The sequence below is a fragment of the Crocuta crocuta genome, unplaced genomic scaffold, assembly GCF_008692635.1.
Source record: "Crocuta crocuta isolate KB4526 unplaced genomic scaffold, BGI_CrCroc_1.0 scaffold217, whole genome shotgun sequence".
NCBI classification, from domain to species: Eukaryota; Metazoa; Chordata; class Mammalia; order Carnivora; family Hyaenidae; genus Crocuta; species Crocuta crocuta.
This window is the reverse complement of record NW_027532208.1, coordinates 4,756,536-4,775,261: the sequence shown is the minus strand read 5'-3', so window position 1 is coordinate 4,775,261 and position 18,726 is coordinate 4,756,536. Positions and strand designations below refer to the sequence as shown.

At 43.0% G+C, this 18,726-nt stretch overlaps 1 non-coding gene across 1 annotated transcript; it reads left to right on the top strand.

Annotated features, from left to right (window-relative positions):
• Window positions 1-16,074: 16,074 nt before the first annotated feature.
• Window positions 16,075-16,182, top strand: LOC144242931 (U6 spliceosomal RNA). The gene has a single exon (XR_013338496.1). It is a non-coding gene; the product is annotated as a U6 spliceosomal RNA (small nuclear RNA).
• The last annotated feature ends 2,544 nt before the right edge of the window (window positions 16,183-18,726 follow it).

The following is an 18,726-nucleotide window of genomic DNA, read 5'->3' as shown; positions in this document are numbered from 1 at the left end:
AAGGAATGACGTCTTTCTCAGCGGTGTAAGATGGAATGGGGATAATATGTAACATGGGTTTAGTCAACCCTGATTGGTGTGTCCCTGGGCCAGGAATTGTCCTATCCAACTGGAGATAGAGAGATGAGGCACGGCCACTGCCAACGAGAAATCCACAGTGGAGGAGACAGACACGCCAACAGAGAAGTCCAATTGAGGCACATTAACAGGGTATCTGGAACCCAGAGCAGGGGAAAGATAGTTTATTGAAGAGAATTGGAGGAGTTGTGGAGTTTCTACAGCTGATGCAGATTGGAAGGAGCACTGCGGGGAATGCCATGGTGCCTCGGGGAGTGAGTGTGAATCTGGGGTGTCTTCAGCATGGGAACACAGGAGTGGGGCATCGGGTGATGGTGCTGAAAGGGTCTTGGGGACCACACTATAAAAGGGTTTTCAGGAAAACCAGGAAATTGGGTCTATCCTGTTGGCCCTGTAGCTATGGGGGGATTTGAAACAGAGTAAGGGTATAGTCTGATTTGAATTTTTGAAAGATAGTGGACAGTGGTGTGGCAGAGAGACGTAGTTGAGGCCAGTTAAGGACACTATGATGATACATTCAGAAAGGAAGTGACGAGGGTGTCAATGAAGTCAACGGCACCAGAGAGAGATGGGAGGGAGTTTCCTGCAGCTGCTGATTAAAACCATCATGCGGGGGCTCAGAAGGTGACATTGGTGACAGCAGCCATCAAACACCATGGCAGCTGAGCAGCCTATGAATCATCAGGAAGGGATGTGAGAAACTTGGTATCACAGTGATTCACCTAGGGGAGGTGGGAGGAGGTGTGTCAGGGTCAAAGGACCACTGAGATTGAGTGGCAGAACATCTGCTACTCCTTGAATGTCCACCTGCTCATCCATGGATTTCCCAGCTCCCTTACAGTTAGGTGGGGCCATGTGACAAGCTCTGGCCAATGACCTACAAGCAGAAGTTACCTATGCTACTTCTAGGTTGAAGCAATGAGGAGCTGGCTCTTCCCTTGCTGCAGGGTCTTGGAAGCCATGTCTTTCGGATGTAGCTGTTAGAGGCAAGTCCCCTGCATCACCCCTGGAAAGTTAGACTCCTCTGGGGAGTTGCCAGATCCACAGTGAAATTTACATGAATAAGAAATGAATTTTTATTGCTGAGCCACAGAGATTTTAGGGCTCTTTGTTACCATAGCATAACCTATCCTATCCTGACAAAAATAATTCCCTCTTCTCTAAGGCTAGTACAGTTTGGGAGAGCTGGGCTGAAGCCAGTATCTATGACCGCAGGTTATTTTAGCTCCTTTACCACAAACTGATGCATCAGAAGAGTGTTTGGAAGGAACCCCATGGCAGAGGCATGCTTATCTGTCTCAGAACGCTTTGGCTCCCCTTGGCTAGAGAATATGACAGTTTCCTCAAGCAGGCAGCCCCTTGGGAGGAAAAAGAATGATTACATGGTGAAATGCCAGAGTCCTTCACGATGCCAGAGAGATTGACAGCAATTCTTAGTACTCCTGGAGTATGTGTCATCCTGAGAAAGCATAAATGTATTACAAGCCTCCGGGGGCAGGATGAAAGCTTCTCCGGTCATCAATAGTATATGCCTCTTGTCAAGCCTGAGGCAGAGAAAGAAGCCCTGGTGGGAAGGGGTATTCGTGTTCATGCGCTGGAGGTGGAATGGGTAAGGAATCTGGGGAGGTTGGGTCTGGAAGAAAGAGGACTTGGTGGGGGGTTCCATGATTGGGTCTTTAACAATTCAAGGGCTGTTATGTGAGAGAGAGCAGATTTATTTCTGGTGGCCCTGCAGGGCAGAGTTAGACCCACAGAGGGCCCTCACATGGAGACAGATTCCAGCTCAATAGAAGGATAAACACAGACAGAGTTGATGGAAAATGGATTGTTAGGGCTGTCTCCATGGGAGGTGAGTTCCCGAGAGTTGGAAGTGCTTCATCACAGGCTGGGAAACCATTTGGTAGAAGCTGCTGTGATGAAGAGAGACGTGAAGAAGATAGGCTAGGGTTTGCATACCTGTGCACTTGCGCTTCTTCAATGCCAATGCTGTGTGATCTGGGGCAAGTCAAATGCCCTTTCTGAACTGATTGTTTTAATTGTGAATGATAATAAGTCCTACCTCTTGTGAGCCATAATAAGATATTTGATGTGAAATATATTTACAAGCTGGTTTTGAGAAATATTGATAATAACATTATCATCAAGTACCAGCCTAAAAGGACCTCGCCTTTACTGGACACTTATTCTGTGCTAGGTACCACGCTAGGCGCATCTTCTCATTTGGCTCTGATAGGAACCATTTGAAACAAACACTATTATTGTCTCCATTTTGCACATGAGGAAACAGAGGATTGGAGTGACTTGCCCAAGGTCACACAGCCAGAATGTGGCCAAGCTGGGATTCTAATCAAGGTATGTCTGGCTCTGGAGTCTAACCTCTTACTTATTAAGCTTGTTATAGCTCTTCAAGGTCAAAATAGAAAGTGCATGTGTGGCTACCCTGAATACTGTAAAGGACTAAGGTTTTGTTTAAAGAGGCTCTTCATTGGATGGACAACCGATCTTGATGGAAATTCATGTTCCTTCTAGTGTCTTCCATTAGCGTTTGCATGCTATTCCATTGTGCATGGCTGATACGTTCCTGTCATCTACTGCTACATAAAAAACTATCCCAAAATGTAGTGACTCAAAATGGCAATCGTTCTTTTATTAGTATCTCTTGTGCTTCTGAAGGTTAGCGGGGCTCAGCTAGTGATTCTTGCCCAGGGTCTTTCATGAGGCTGCAGGCAGATGACGGCTGGGGCTGGAGTTATCGCAAAGGCTTCCTCGCTGCGTGTATGGTGGGTGGTTGTTGCTGTTGACGGGGCCCCCCACACGTGGCTCTCCACATGGCCCGGGCTTCGCCACAGGATGGTGGCTCAGTTTCAAGAGTGAACATCCCAACAGAGCCAGGTGTTGTTTTGGCCTAGCCTTGGAAGCCACTAAGCATTACTTCCTCTGTAGTCGCAAATGCTCCCAGATTCAAGAGGAGGGACCACAGACCCCCACATCCCAATAGGAGTGCCAAGAAGGACATGTGTGATGGGTATCATTATTATGGAAAATTTGAGAAAATACAGTCTACCAACTGGCTGATAGGATGCATCAATTTAAGGCATCTTCTTGGGCGAGTAGTAAATAAAGAGCTAGAAAAGAAAGGGCTGAGAATTTCTACACCCTTTCCATTTTGTGCTCATTTCACTTTAAAGAAAACCATTCCAGTTGGTCTTTCCTGTACTTTTTTTTTTTTTTTTTATTAACTTAAGCATCAGCTTTCAACCAGGCCCAGTATCTGATTTCTATCCTTTGTGGACTATACTCTGTTACATATTTATTTATATATAAAAACAACCGTTCCTGTAGCTTACAAAGGCAACATTTACAGTTATGTCGTTTTGTGCCCAAAGATTTTGTTAGAAAGTATCTATGGACATTTCTGTTGACTGATTTAAAAAATTCCTTTAATCTTTTAATACTTAAAAAAGTGTGTGTGTGTGTGTGTGTGTGTGTGTGACATTAGTGATGATATTTCTGGTGGAAAGGAAATATTTGAAAGAAGGCCAGGAGGCTGTAGCAGGTTCATATAACACAGTTCTTTGGGAGATTGTCCTTTGCATTTCTTCCTCAGATGGTCCTACAGAGGATCTGAAATGGCCTGGATTCGCTTTGATTAAAGTATTCTGGGGAAAATACGGTTAGGGGCGAAGGATTAAGCCTTGCCTTTGGTTCTTTTAGTTCATGCTCTTGATGGAAAGAATTCTGTCAGGAGAATCTGGGTAAGGAGTTGGGGCATTGTGTCACCTGCTGTTGAATTGTGACAACGAGGCTGTAAGTGCCCACGCAGCTATGTGCAGCAGAGAGGAAGAAGCAAATGAAAATAAAACCGCAGGAGTGAGACACCATCTCGGGTCTTCAGGGTGTCCTCGGTGTTCTCTCCGGATGCTGCCTCCCCCTTGTTTCTGACATCGTGTGTGCTCCTGCTTCTGGGCTGTGCTCGCCTGATGGTGTCCCGGCTTATGGTGGCTTCCCTGTCTTGTCTGTCCAGTCCCGGGGAATCCACACAGGTGAGTGTCTCATAACAAAGCAGCGCCTTGTAGAATTTACTTCAGTGAACGGGCCACCAAGGAAGGACTGATGAACTCTGAGCCATGGACGGGAGTGGACCAGGAGCCCTAGGATCACCTAGGCAGAGAAGGGGTGGGTGGAAGAAGTGATCTCAGGCTGCGTGCAAAGTCGTGGTGTCCACCCAAAGAGAGACTACGCCGTGAAGTAAACACGTGTACAGCAAAACTTTGGTTTGCGGTCGTAATTCATTCCAGAAACGTGCTTGTAATCCAAAGCACTTGTGTATTAAAGCGCGTTTCCCCATAAGAAATAATGGAAACTCAAATGCTTTATTCCATAACCCAAAAATATTCGTTTAAAAATTATTGCAGTGCTGTAATATAATACAAAATAATAAAGAAAATACAAAATATAAAGAAAAATAAACAAATTAACCTGCATTTACCCTTGAAGACCTTTGTGGCTGGTGTGAGGGAGACAAGAGAGAGAATTATTATATAGGATGACTTTCACTGTCACTAGCAGAATCACTGTCTATTGGCTCAATGGAATCTTTTTCTGCATCGGGGCCATTGTATACGCTCACACAGATATTGACTACAGTACAGTATTAATAAACTCTTGTCATATACTGCATTTAATGTAACTGGCAATAAGGCAGCAGAAGAAAAGGTCTACATCTTCAGGCAGCCTGACCTAGAACATAGCGTGACCTAGAACAAAGCAAAGCATTCCTAAGCTTACTCCCGTGTAGAAAAGCAAAGGACTTACACAAGTGCTTTGAAGTAACAAAAAATACACTAGTGCCAGTTGTGGGCACCTTCCAACGTTCTGAAAAATCACTGATTTCTGCCAGACACCACGGTCTGAGACCAAGCATCTGAGCATGGTAGATGATCACCCACAAACCCACAGCAAGGGAGAAAGAGAGAGAGGTAGAGAAGAACTATTGGCTCAGTGGTGATCATGTGACTTTTGGCATCACAGACTACTTGTATTGCAAGACATCACCTGTTTATCAAGTTAAAATTTATTAGAAATCTTGCAGAACACTTGCAGAACAAGTTACTTGCAATCCAAGCTTTTGCTGTATATTTAAAGCAGGTGGGATTTTTACAAACCAAGGTGGATGTGAACCTCTCACTTGCCCAGCAGTACAACCCAGAGACAGAGAGAGAAGTCAAGACTGAAAGAGACAAATGCTTTATAAGAATAATTGTTTTAGGGTTTTAGAATGCCAGACTAGGGAAATTAGAATTTATAAAACATATATGTCATATGTATGTTTCACATATGCACATATATCACACGTATGTTTCATGTACATATATACAAGTTGAAAACACACTCATGCTACACATAGAAATACATACATACATAGAAATAATAAACAGATTTATTTTTGAAGGGAGGGTGTTATTTACACTACCTTACCTAAAGATTTTTACTGTCCCATAGAATCCCTTAAGACTGACCAGTCTAGGGTGCCTGGTTGGCTCATTTGGTGAAGTGTCTGACTCTTGATTTTGGCTCAGGTCATAATCTCATGGTTCATAAGTTTGAGGCCCACACTGGGCTCCATGCTGTTAGCATGGAGCCTGCTTGGAGTTCTCTCTCTCTCCTTCTGCCCCTCCTCCACTCACGTCACATGCTCATGCTCTCTCTCCCTCTCTCAAAATAAATTGTTGAACTTAAAATAAAAAGACTGACTAGTTCTTCTCTTATCTTCCTCCCTCTCCCCATCCTTCCTTTTTCATCTTACTGTAGTAAATTTCCAACATAGACAAATGTAGAGGAATAGTATAATACAGTTTGAGAAAGAGTCCCTTTAAATACCTGTTCTTTGGAACATTTACAATAGCGTCCAGTTTACAAAAACATTGGGAAGTTCGGAAAGACTCCTCTTTGTGTTAAGTGAAGAATAAATATATTTTATGAAATTATTCTCAGAAGGTATGTGTACATGATAAAAGTATGGAGATCTTCTGACCTAATATAAATCAGTAAATCCAGTAGAGTAGCAGGACCAGAAAGGCTCCTTCTCATATACATTTTTTATTTGGCCTTCATGAGAATCTAAATCTAAGGAGAAACACTGAAAATATTTGTTTAGGCCAATGCTTTTGGCCAGTTTTCTACGATGTATGACATGTGATGCAATTGACCAATTATTGCCATGAAATAATCAAGTGGACAGATTTTGCTCTTCACCAAATTGTCTAATGGATTCACAGAGTCAACTATTTTTGCTTTTTTAAGTTTATTTATTTATTATGGAGGCAGGGAGGGGCAGAGAGAGAATCCCAGGCAGGCTCTGTACTGTCAGCGCAGAGCCTGATGTGGGGCTCCAACTCACAAACCATGAGATCATGATCTGAGCTGAAATCAAGAATTGTATCTTAACCAACTGAGCCACACAAGTGCCCCAGAATCAGCAATATAAAGCATGACTTAGATCCCACTGTCACCCTAGTGCTGTGTGGCCCAGTGAGGAAGAAGACATCTTTGGAGTTGAAAGTTGTATGTTCTGACTGGGATTGGTGGTCATCTGGGGGCCGAGGGAGACTGAGCAGGAGAACCTGGCCTTGAGTCTCCACTTGCGAGGGATCCCAGAGGTAGAACTGAATTCCTGGATTTGGCAAATGATGGCCAAGAATGGACTTGACTCAGTTGGGGAGTTGAGTGTTCAAAGAAAAGTGTTGCTTCCCAAGGGCACTTGGCGGGCCTTGGGGGGAGGAAAGGAAAGGCAGGAGCTGAGGAGGTGAGAGGTATAGGTATCAAGAAGGAGGACAAATGGTTCAAGATGAAGTTTGTGAACCAGGTGAAGGTGTCAGAAATCTGTTTTTAGTGGAAATGTCCCCACAGCAGGCTAAGATTCTGTTAATGGTGAGCCATGGTGAAACAGTCTTGGGTGTCATCCGCATGGAACCATCTTGGGGGATTGCCCAGAGCATGGTTCTCACACTGTTGCATATGAAAGTCCCCAAAGACCTCTAAAAAATCCCATGCCCAGGCTGCAAGTCCCTGAAGAGCTCTAAACACCCCCATGGCCAGGCTGCACTCCCAACAAATCAGAATCTCTGTAGGTACAATCAGGGCATCAGCATTTTTAAAAAGTTCCCCAGGTGAGTCTAATGTACAGTCAAGTGAGAAGCAGTGGCATAGAGTGACTGGGCATGAAGGCATTTGGGTGCTGTCCTACCATTACCACTCACAGGTTATGTGACCTTGGACAAATCACTAAACATCTCTGAGCTCAACTGTCCAGCTAGAACTTGAAGAGGTTGGACCAAATGGTCTCATTGGTGGTTTAAAAAATGACCCCAGACTTCTTTGAGAGGTAGGGTCTGTGTTCCCTCCCACTGAATCTGGACTCTGTGACTTCCTGACCAATAGAATATGGTGGAAGTGACATTGTGCCACTTTTTGGGTCTTGGTCTTAAGAGGCTGGCAGACCTATTTTCTACCACTGGGGACAGTTGTTCTGGAACCCATCTACCATGCAGGGGGGAAGCCCAGACCACACACAGAGGCTTCACATAGGTGCTCCAGCAGACACACCCGTCTGAGGTGACAGTGGGTCTTTAGTATCAACTGCCAGACATGTGAAGATGCCTTCCGATGTACGATCCTCAGCTGTTGAGTTACTCTTGGCTTTGAATCTTTCGAGCTGATGCCCGAGATAGGCCTTGTGGACAGCGCCAAGCTGTCCATACTGTGTCCTGTCCAGATTCCTGGCCCACACTGTCCCTGATTGTAATAAAATGGGTGTTTTGCTTTATGAAGTATTAGGGCGCTTTGTTACACAGCAATGATAACTAGGACAATCTGTCAGCTTTACCATTTAAGGAATATTGGAGAATGATGTGCCACAGAGTCTTCAAGGGGATGGGCTCTGGAGGAGGACTGACTAGGTTCGAACCCCGGCTCTATGAATTAGGGTAAATTACCTACCCTTTTAATGTCTATCTCTATTCTCTCATTAGATACAAATAATACCTCCCTCATAGGATTGTCATGAAGATTAAATCACTTAATATATTTAAAGAGTGAATCCCATGTAAGTGTCTGCGATGCTTATAATGATGGTGATAAAGAACTTGGCTTAACCTTGGTTTATCTGTTACTTGCAAGCTGTTGGAGCGAGGTGGAGTGGGGTAGGCGGGGCTGTCGCACAAATCTGGCACGAGCGGCATCTGCCCAGCATTTGTCCCTTGTTGCTAAGTACTTCCAGGGGCCTACGGTGTTCTTAGCTATTCAGCAGGTGTTCGAAGTCACCTTGGAATTGTGTATCATGTCTCCAGACCTGTCACTGTCACATTGCTCAGAAATTGGATTCTGCAGAGTGGAAACATGCGGCTTGTTGGCAAGGCAACTGGTTCAGAGCAGGGACATTTCCAGGCTGGGAGAGCTCACCTTTGTCAATTGGGTTACAGACCTCATAAAAATCTGTTTGTTTGTGTTCTTTTCTGGATGCTCAGAGACATCAGGCCACCTTGAGCCACGAGGGGAGAGTGCTCTCCACAAATGGGTGTCTCCAGCTGGTCTCCTCTCTTTGTACGCCTTGGCTGTCAAACCAAGCCTCTGACCTTCTAAGTGTGGGGGTGCCTGGGCCTGGTGACGCCGGGGTAAGCCGGCTCAGTTCCGTGCTGGAGTGGGGAAGGCCCGCAGCCTTGGTGCTTCTGACTTTTCTATTTTTGCCTCAAGGTAGAGGGAGGGATTCCAGAGAGGGTCTGCAGCTCCTGTACTCCTGCACACAATGTCATCAATTTCCATTTAAAATCCAGAAGGGTAGCCTTCTAAAATATCGAGTTTTGGGTGTGACAAATAGAAATTTACGGCACAAGGGTTAACCACTGAACTGTTAAAATCTGTCAGCAATGCCATGATGAGTGAAATGAAAGACTATGAAAGTTGAAAAAATGCACATGCTTAGGGTGGCAGCATGGAGTCTGGGCTGGTGGCAAATTCTTGGCTTAAATGCTGGCTCTGCCGTTTGTGGTCCCTTGATCTTCAACAAGTTAGCCTTTTTGAGCTTTCACTTCTATGTAAGAAAGACAAGGATAATGACCTCATATCAGAGCACTGCTGTGAGGGTGAGAAAGGATTGAGTGTGTGCAAAGTGCTATTTATTTATTTACCTACTTACTTACTTACTTAATATTTATTTAGTTTTGAGAGAGAGAGAGGCAGAGAGAGAGAGAGAGAGGGAGAGAAAGAATCCAAACCAGGCTCCAGGTTCTGAGCTGTTAGCACAGAGCCCAGTGTGGCACTCCAAAATCATGACCTGAACCAAGTCAGACACTTAACTGATTGGGCCACCCAGGGGCCCTAACAAAGCACTTTTTAAATCATAAAGCTTGACAGATGTCCTGCTATACAGAGTGGGGCGAGTGCCTACATAAAGGATCCTTAGACCTGGTTGTCAAGGTCATATAATGTTCCTTCTTTCCTTCATTTCCTTATTCACTCACTCATTCATGTATTCAACAAATTTATCAAGCATCTACTATGTGCCAGGCACTGGACAGTTGTGGGGGAATGTGATCAATGAATAAAACCACAACAGGTCCCTGTCTCTCTGAACGTAGTGCTTGTGGGTAAAATAAATAAGTAAAATAATACTTATTTGTAAGTAAAACGTGGTACATTAAGCAATGATCATAGAAATAGTGTTATTTAGAAAAATAACTCAGAAAAGGGGGATGGGTACCTATGGAATGGGGAAGATTATAGTTGTAACTGCCATGTTGGGGAAGACCCCACAGAGAGGGGGGCATTTGAATAAAGACTTGAAAGAGCTGAGCCATGACTTTACCTGGGGGAAAGCATCCTGGACAAAGCAGGAAGGACCTGTAAATGCCCAGAAAGTGCACCTGTGAGTTTGAGAAACAGCAGGAAAGTGAGGTAGCTGGAGGGGGAGAGGTGGAGGTGAGGGCATGTTGGTTTCAGGGCCAGATCATCTAGGGCCCGTTCCAACACCTTGGGCTTTTTTCCTGAACGGGATGGGAAGACCATGGAAGGCTTGGAGCAGAGAAAGGATACGATCCTATTTAGTTTTTTAAAATAAAATGAAAAAAAAAAATTGACAACAGCATTATTGAGATAAAAGTGATGTAAACTACACATATTTGAGGTGCACAATTTGATAATTTAAAATATGTTTAATTATGGTAAAATACAATAAAAGTTACCATTTTAACCACTTTTACATGTATAGTTCATTAGGGTTGAGACCATTCATGTTGTACAACCAATATCCTGCCAAACTAGAACTCTATACCCATTAAATAAGGACTCTCCATGTGCCCCTCCCCCAACTGCCCACAACCACCGTTCTGCTTTTTGCTGATGAACTTGACTACTCTAGGTGTCTCCTATGGGTGGAATCATACATTATCTTTTTGTGATTGTCTTATTTCACTTAGCATAATGTCCTTAAGGTTCATTCATGTTGTGGCATGTGTCAGAATTTCCAGCTTTTAGATGAATAACATTCCATTATTTGTATATATTTTATGTATCCAGTCATCTGTCAATGGACACTTGCATTGCTTCCCTGATTTAAGTGTTAGCATCAATGCTGCTATGAACATGGGTGTACAAATATCTCTTAGGGACCCTGCTTTCAGTTCTTTTGGGTATAAACACCGACATGGAATTGCTGGGTCATATGGTAATTTTATTTTTAATGTTTTTAGGAATCACTGCACTCTTTTCCATAGTAGCTGCAACATAATACATTCCTACCAACAGTGCACACATGTTCTCACTTCTCCACATCCTTAAACACACTTGCTATTTTCTACATTTTTTTAATAGTAGCTATCCTCATGGGTATGAGGTGGTATCCCATTGTGGTTCTGATCTGTATTTCCCTAATGATCAGTGATGTCAGACACCTTTTTCATGTGCTTGCTGGCCATTTGTATACCTTTTTGGAAAAAAAGGCTATTCAAGTCCTTTGCCCAATTTTTAACCAGCTTATTTGTGTGTGTGTATGTGTGTATGTATGTGTGTGTTTGTAGTTGCATTGTAGAAGTTCTTTATATATTCTGGATATTAATCCTGTATCAGATGTATGGATATTTCTCTAATTCTATAGATTGCCTTTTCACTCTGTTGATTGGATTAGATCCTTTAATGCACAGACATTTTTGTACTTTTAATGTAGTCTCATTTATTTACTTTTACTTTTGTTGTCTGTGGCAATTTGATAACTTCTGGCATGTGTGTGCTTGTATAAATATATTTACATAGAGAAGTATATAAAATCTGCATACATATAATCATATATAAAATTTTATATAATATATAATCTGTATATATTATATATGATCTATAATAATATATAATATAATATAATCTCTATATATCACATATAAATATATAATATATAATTTATATAATATTATTTTATGTATAATCTATTTTTATATATGTATATGTATGTAGATAGATACATAAAGAGATAGATGTAATCTGTGAAACCATCACAGAAATCAAGACAGACAATGTATCCAGTACTCCCCAAAATATTTTCATGCTTCTCTGTGATTTCTTCCTTTTGCTCCTCTTCTCCTTCCCTGTCACTTGTCTCTAAGTAGCCACTGATCTGCTTTCTGTCAGTATAGACTGTTTTTGTAGAATTTTATATAAATGGAATTATATAGTACGTACTCTTCTTTTGTCTGATCTCCTTCCCATAGCATAATTATTTTAAGGTTCATCCATGTGGTGTCAATAGCTCATTTCTTTTTATGCTTGAGTATTATTCCATTGTATGGGCATACCACCATTTGTTTATCCAGTTTCTCTGGAGATTTGGATCATTTTCAGTTTTGGGGTATTAAAAATGAAGCTGCTCTGGGATGCCTGGGTAGCTCAGTTGGTTGAGCATCCGACTCTTAATTTCTGCTGGAGTCATGATCCCAAGGACATGGGATCGAGCCCCATGTCGGGCTCTGTACCAGATATGAATTCTCTTTCCCTCTGCCCCTCTCCTCAACTTGTGCATGCTCTCTCTCTTAAAAAAAAATGAAGCTGCTCTGAACATTCCTGTACAAGTCTTTGTGTGGGCATCTGCTTTCCATTCTCTAGGGTAAGTACCCAAGAGTGTAATGGTTAGATCAGAGGGTGGATATAGGTTTAACTTTTAAAGAACTCATCAAATGCTTTTCCAATGTGATTGTACCATTTTACATTCCTGTACCAGTTTGAGAGAGCTGGTGACTCCACATCCTTGCCAACATATGGCATGATCAGTTATTTTCATTTTAGTTCTTCCTTTTTTTTAATGTTTATTTATTTTTGAGAGACAGAATGTGAGCAGGGGAGGGGCAGAGAGACAGGGAGACACAGAATCTGAAGTAGGATCCAGGCTCTGAGCTGTCAGCACAGAGCCCGATGCGGGTCTCAAACTCACGAGCTGTGAGATCATGACCTGAGCCGAAGTCAGCCACCCAACCAACTGAGCCACCTGGGAGTCCCCTAATTTTAGCTATTTCTAATAGCTGGGTAGTAGTATTTTATTGTAGTTGTAATATGCATAATCTAGTGGCTATTCATGTTGAGCACTTTTTCATGTATTTATTTGCCATCCAGATATCTTTTTTGATAAAGTGTCTGTTCAAATCATTTGCCCAGTTTTTAAATTGTGTTATTTTCTTATTTTTGAACTTTGAGAGTTCTTTACATATTCTGGATTTAAGTCCTTTTCTCAGATGTATGCTTTGCAAATATTTTCTCCTGACCTGTGGCTTGTTTTTTTAAATTTTATTTCAACAATATGTTGTTGTTGTTTTAGAGAGAGCACATGAGTTGGGGAGAAGGGTAGAGGGAGAGAGAGAATCCCAATCAGGCTCTCCACTCAGCATGGAGCCTGATGCATGGCTTGATTGCAGGACCCTGGGATCATGACCCAAGTCAAAATAAAGAGTTGGACCCTCAACCAACTGAGCTACCCAGGTGCCCTTCAATAATGTCTTCTGAAGGGTAGATCTTAGTTTTGGCAAAATACAATTTATTAGTTGATGGATTTGTTTTGTTTTAAGGTGTCATGCTGCTTTGGTTTTCATAGGGTCCCTCTGGCTGCTGTGTTGAGAACAGAGTAAGTGGGGTGCAAAGGTGGAAGTGGGGAGACTAGTTAAGAGCCTAACAAGAAGATAGACAAGGGACGATGATGGTTTAGACCGCTATGGTGGTAGTTGTGGTGATGAGAAGGGGAGGAATTGGGATATATCTTGTAGAATGAGCCCTTGGGTGGGATTTTCTGATGGAATGGATGTGAGATGTGAGAGAAAGAAGAGTCTGAGGGCCCATTTGGATGGCGTTGCTCCTACCTGAGATGGAAAGGCTATTGGCAGAGCAGGTGAGGACACAGACTGGGAGCTTGGTGTTTCACATATTAAATTTGAGATGCCACTTTGACATCCCAGTGGAGTAGGTACATGGATATAGGAGTTTGAGCTCAGTGTGATTCAGCCTCTGGTCATGCCAGGTTCTGGGTCATCCCCTGACATTTCTCTTCTTAATTTATATCCTTTGCTGAACTTGTCACTTCTTTTTTTGGAGCTCATTCACTAGCCACATAAGTTCTGACTCATGTAGACAGTTGTTCACGAATCAAGCTCAAAACCACAGCCTGGATGGACTCCTTTTCTATCCCTCAGCTACACCTAATCCCATTGGTCCTTCACAAGCCTGTGACAATGCAGGAACTGATGGCAAAGTGACTTTCCATGTATGCCTTTGTAGTGGCTGGAGTTTTTCAGGCCCTGCTGACTTTGGGGAGGAAAAGCCAAGGAAAGCCTCTAGCTCGTTCCCTCATTACTCTGACATCTGTCTCTCCAGCAGTTGGAATTACTCCTCTTGGCAGGTTTAAAACCGGAAGTTGATACTGGCTAAGTCTATCCTGCTCATTGAGGGTAGATTCTGGTCACATGACCAAAGGGAGAAGTAACAACATTCTGCAGGGTTCTGAAGATGACCTTCCTCACTGTCACGCCACTCCCCTGGGATGCTGCTGTTCATTAGGAGTGGACTTGCATCCACTCCTAACTACCTGGCAATTTTCTTGAGATGCTTCTGAGTCTCTTTTTTAAGAAAAAAAAAGTCCGTCTTTAAGGAAGACAGTCACTAGCATTAATATATTATTGAGGCCAATACATGCCTCCTTGGTCCCTTGGGCAGGTGAAACAGGGCATCTGCGAGCGGTCCCCACATACCACATGGCATCTCCCAGGGGCGCATGTGCCGAGTTTAGTATTTCAAATGTTGTAGATGCAGTGATCCCAGATTTGACACTAGGCTCCCCTCAACTTGCCAGTTCATATTAGGAGATTTTGTATCTTCTAATTGTGTTTCCCTCCAGATTTCTATTTGTCGTACTAAAAACAAAATAACTCAAAAAGAAAAGTGCTTTTTTATACGCTTGCCTTGCTGCCGCTGCCCCCATTTTCATTATTCTTTATTCCATCTGGGCTTTGGGCGCTTGCTGTGTTTACGCTGCTGTAATCATATTGAATTGGTACAATTTTTTATTATCAGTATTCTTTTTTTTAAGTTTATTTATTTATCTTGAGAGAGAGAGAGAGAGCACACTTGAGCAGGGGAGGGCAGAGACAGAGGGAGAGAGAGAGAATCCCAAGCAGGCTCCACCCTGTCAGCATAGAGCCAGGTGTGTGGCTCCATCTCAGGAACCCGTGAGATCGTGTCCTGAGTTGCAATCAGGAGTTGCATGTTTAACTGACTCAGCCATGCAGGCGCCCCTGTATTATCATTATTCTTAATAATCAAGTCCTGGCTGTGTGCTACTAAGAGCTTCATTTAAAGTGATCACTCTGTAGGTATTTGTATCATCCCTCCTTTATAGATGAGGAAACCGAGGCTCAGAGCAGAGACTCATAAACACCCTTTAACATCAAAAGAACATGGGATTTCGTAGTGGTTGTTCTAAAGCCACTGATGGCATGATTGGGGGCAAATCACTTATTTTCTCTGATTCTTACTTCATTAATTCGTACCTACTTCCTGAGACTGTTCAGGATGAAAGAACTAATGTATCTGAGAGTAGCTGGTAAACTCTGATTTTCATTATAGTTAAAAACAGTTAAGTACAACCCTTCCTTAATAATTCTGTTGTTGGATTTAGATCATCTTTTATTTACTTATTTATTTTAGTTGGCCAGAGTGACATTGCCATGAATATCTCATCTACCTTTATGTTTTATATTCTTTATGAATCCCTTAGGAGAAAGGGATATCTTATGGAATTTTAGGAAGGTTCATGATATGCATTGCCGAGAGATGACCCCAGTTCATATTGCTACCACAGTGTGCAAGGGGACTTCTAAAATCCCTGCGAGTAAGATGCTGCAACATTATTTGGGTGGGCATTTCTTCGATTATGAGCGAAGTCGGGGCACCTGGGTGGCTTAGTCGGCTAAGCGTCCGACTTCGGCTCAGGTCATGATCTCACTCAGGTTAGTGGGTTTGAGCCCCGCGTCGAGCTCTGTGCTGACAGCTCAGAGCCTGGAGCCTACTTCAGATTCTGCATCTCCCTCTCTCTCTGACCCTCCCCTGCTCACGCTGCCCCCCTCCCCAGAAATAAATTTTTTAAAAACCATTAAAAAATAAATAAGATTATGAGCGAAGTTGAACATTTCCCCACATGCTTGTTTACTAATAGCATCTCTGTTTTCATGAATTGTCTTCTTCAGTTCTTTGCCAGTTTACACATTAGGGATTTAAGTTTTTGGTGTCAATATACATAAACTCTTTATGTAACAGAGAAGTGAACCCTTTCTGTATTTGCTGTGAAGCTTTCCTCGGATGATATTTTTCCTTCCATGTTAGTTCTAGCCTTGCCAAATGGTTATTTATTTTCACAATGTACAAGCTGTCCATCCTTTGTAATTTCTTCCAACTTAACTTATAAAGTTATTATCCCCTGTGCTGGCGTTCGCAGCACATATGCTAAGATTGGAAGGGTACAGAGAAGATTAGCCTGGCCCCTTGTGCCAGGATGACACACACATTTGTAAGGTGTTTCACATTTTTTATGGTGTAAGAAATATATCTCAGTAAAGCTGTTACAAGAAAAAAAAAACACCCTAGAACTTATCTCGCCTCTAAAGATCTGAAGCAGTACAGTAAAACAAGTTCCTTTTTACAGGGGAGGGTTTTATTTAAGTTTTTCTTATTCATATTCACTGTGATATGTGACTATAATTTTTGTTTTGTGTGTTTTACCTTTATCAGGCTTTAGAAAGAAGATCATGCTTGCCTAATGGACATAAAGGTACCCTTATCTCTTTTCACACTCTGGGTGTTTTATATAACATTGGAATTATCTGTTTCTTAAAAGTATGAAAATTGTTCTTGTGGAAATGCTGGGACCAACTACATTTTTTAGGTTGTTATCAGATAATTTCCTCAATTTCTTCCTCGGTTATTATTCTGTTTAGATTTATACTTCTTGAGTTATTTTTAGTAATCTATATTTTTCTAGAAATTATTCATTTCATTGAAGATTTCCATGTATTAGCCTACAACATCCTCATTGGATTTGGAGGAAAAAAAACCTATTTTCTATATTTTTGTTCTATCTCCTTCTTCATTTCTAATTAAAAACGCTCCCTTAGTTATATTTGTCAGAAGTGTGTTTATTTTTATAGTCTTATCAAGAAAACAGCATTTAAACTATTTTATCATTTTCCCGCTCTATGTTTTACAATTTATTTATTTTAGCTTTATCTTCACTCACTGCTTCTTTTAAAATTATGTTTCCCCTCAACTTTTAAATGGAAGCCTTTGTTAATATCAACTTGGATAATCCTGGCCTGAATGGGATTTTGAAGACTGAAACAAGTTAGGGGGAGAGAAAGTGATGTATCAGCATGATACGTTTATCAAGCAGCGACCAGCCAGGGCTACGGAGCCCTCACCAGCCAGTTCAATAGAGGGAAATTCATTCAGGAAGTCCTTGTGAGGTGTTGGGTGTCTAGTGGGAACTCTAAGCACAGGTCTGATGAGAAGCCACAGAGGGCAGAGATGAGGAGGAGGGCAGAGGAGGAAGGCTCTCTTCCCTCCAGCCTCTTGCCAGTGCCTCTCTTTGGCAGAAATTAACCAGAAGCCACAGAGCAAAGGAGCCTGGGAAGTATAACTGGCAGCATTTGGGCCGAATGGGGAAGGACAGCCAATGGACCTGAGAACAGACAGTGATTAGCACCAACATTTTCCTTTCAACGTGGCGCAGTCAGAAGACTTTGTGATGCTGGAGAGATGGTGTTGCTGGCACCAGGCTGCTGTAGAACCTTTGTTAAGTCCTGCCAGGCTGTAGCTTTTATACTCCTTCCTTCTTCTCACAGGCTCTCTTCTCACTTTCCATCACCGAGCCCATTTTAAAAAGGGAAGTCAAGTTTCTGTACTGGCTCTTTCCTCAATCAATCCCCCCCTCCCTACTCCAGCCATCCTATCACAGCCTGGATCGAACCCGGACCTGCGTACAGAAGTGCCCAGCCCCCGATCTGTACTTCTGGCTTCTTTGTTCAGCCCCACACCTGGATTTCTAGCTGCCTAATGGGCACCATGGATGGTTGCCACAGCGGCCTTGTAAATGGAATTGATGAGGTTCTCTTCTCCCCAGATCTCTTCTGTCCCCTGCGTTCCTTTGTCCGTCAATAGAATCTCCTCCCTCTCTGCATCAGAGGACCAGCCTGGAGTAGTTTTTAGTCCTTCTTGCTCCCTCTCATCCCGTACAGGCCTCTGCCCATCTGCTCAGCTCTGTGCCCCAAGACCCCTATTTTTTCCTCCTCCCACACTGCAGCTGCACCACCTCTGGCCAAGTTATTGTCTGCTGTCTTCTAATGACCCTTCTCCCTTGTCTAGTCTCCCGCTGTTCTAGTACATTCTGTACACCGATGCCAGAATGATAGTTTTGGAACTACAAGCTGATCGTGTCACCCAAGGCCATGAACTTGCAAAGCGCCTCCTCGTGGACAAGATCTGCTCGCGTGCCTTCGTGGTGGGAACAGCTCCTGCCTCCTTTCCCCACTGCTATCTTTTGCCACCTTGGGTCTAATCATGCTAGTCTACTTTCTCTCCCCAAAGAGGGCCAGGAAGTTTCATAGTCCTGCTTCTGTGCCCATGCTTCTTTCTGATTCTGGAAGGCAGCTATTCTCAAAGTGGGTGCCCAGACCAGCATCTGCATCACCTGGGAACTGGGAGATCATGACCTGAGCTGACATCAAGAGTCCGACGCTTAACCAATGGAGCCACCCAGGCACCCCTAAGGTTGTAGTTTTTCATCTTAACTAAGTCAGACTACTTCTTGAGGCATTTGGAGGCCTTTAAGAAGATAAGGCAAGACAGTATTCTCCTCAGGATCGCCTAGGCCTTGCCCAGAGAATGGTCGGCTTAACCAGAGGTTTAGATGTCAGTTCCAGTTCTGAAGTATTCCTCCACTCCTGTTCGTCTCCTCGATGTACTGGATTACTGGCGTTCTCCAGATGGAAAGCCCTCTGTCAGTACCCCAGTACTTAAGACATCTGCAGCCGGCCTAGCACTGCTCCATTTACCATGAAGTTGCTGGAAGAGGGTACG